Source organism: Otolemur garnettii, unplaced genomic scaffold, assembly GCF_000181295.1.
Source record: "Otolemur garnettii isolate 467f Iridium unplaced genomic scaffold, OtoGar3 scaffold00047, whole genome shotgun sequence".
In the NCBI taxonomy this organism is placed as follows: domain Eukaryota; kingdom Metazoa; phylum Chordata; class Mammalia; order Primates; family Galagidae; genus Otolemur; species Otolemur garnettii.
Genome location: NW_003852442.1, coordinates 2,475,964 through 2,477,457, shown reverse-complemented (window position 1 = coordinate 2,477,457; position 1,494 = coordinate 2,475,964).

Below are 1,494 nucleotides of genomic sequence, written 5' to 3'. Positions count from 1 at the left end.
AGTAAGAGCAGGTGGAGACCAGGAGTGTGCAGGGGACAGTGCCCAGGGAGCGCACACCTGGGTGGGTTGACAACACTCCTTATTGCCTTTGTTCTCCCAGCCTCCCTGAGCTTGTGGAGTTTTGTATTTGCATACTTTGCCTGAGCATTTTATGCTAATCTCCTTGTCTTACAGTTTGCCCCATTATTTAAATGAGTCTGAGGTAGATGCAGAAATGCCAGCTGGGTGAGCACACTGCAGAGGGGAGGCAGGGCCCGGGGGGGGGAGAGGACTGCAGGCTGCCGTGTGACAGCCTAGCCACCCTCCAACCCACACACCTCACCCCCGCTCAGGTGTAAGCCCCACGACCTACAGATGTGTGGGGACTTCATGGGAGCATTAAACCAATGCTACAACATGGCCTTTGGCTGAGGACTAATCAGGTGTATTGATTTTTTTCCCCCCATTTAGCAAAAAAAGGACTTAATGAAATGCCTGGGCTTCCCTCTCTTCTCTGACTTCTAATTTTGGCCTGCTGGATTGTTTGTTTTGTTTTAAACACACACAGATGATACATATCAAGTGCCTGGCATGGCCCTTTCTGTCACTGCATTCAGTCTGTACATTAATTGGGTCTGCACAGTATAGAGGTAGGAAGTATCATCTCCATGTATCAGATAAAGGAGACTGAGGTGGGGGAGGAGAAGGGATTTGCTGATTTCAGAATTTCAAAAGCCAGTAAGTGGAGAGGGTGGGATTCAAACCGTGTTCTCAAGACCTGGTTTATCCTGTGCCCTTATTCAGGGAGTAGAGTAGGGAAGAACGGGTACATACCAGAGGGAGCAGAGGCTGAACCCTGAGTTTGGCAGCTTGGTCAGCAATGAGACAGGAAAGTTGGGAGAGGGAGGGCGACCCATCTGTCTAATACTGCCTTTGCCTTGGGAATGATGTGAGTGGCAGCTTTATGAAATTGCCACAGACAAATGGGAATGGTGATGAGCTGAGTGACAGAATCAGGATTGCAAGGATTTCAGTGAACTGAAATGATGAGTTAAATCTAACAAAATGGCATTTAGTCATAGTAAACATAATATCTGGCCCCAAGGAGCAAGATACTGATCAACAAAATAAGGTGTCTTTTTTTGTTAAGGGCATCTTGGCTCAGCTGGATCCATATCCAGCAAGTATTTACTGAGTACCTATTCCTTGCTGGGCTTTGGGGTTATAGCAGTGAGCAAGTCAGATTTGTCCTGTGGGGCTGATATTCATGTGGGCAGAGAGAGGCTGACATCAGTGAAGAAAAATGGCTGCTAAATCGCCAGGGTGGGTGCACACTGGGGTGGGAGGGAAACAGAGAAGGGCACTGTTACATTAGGAAAAAAAGTGTCAGAGACTCTTGTAATCATGAAGCTTGTTGCCTGTTAGTGGCTTCCAAAGCCCGGTCTTCAAAAGGGGTGAGTGAGAGCTCTCGACAATTGGGCTAATATTAATAGTTTAGGAAAGTTTTGTTCATTC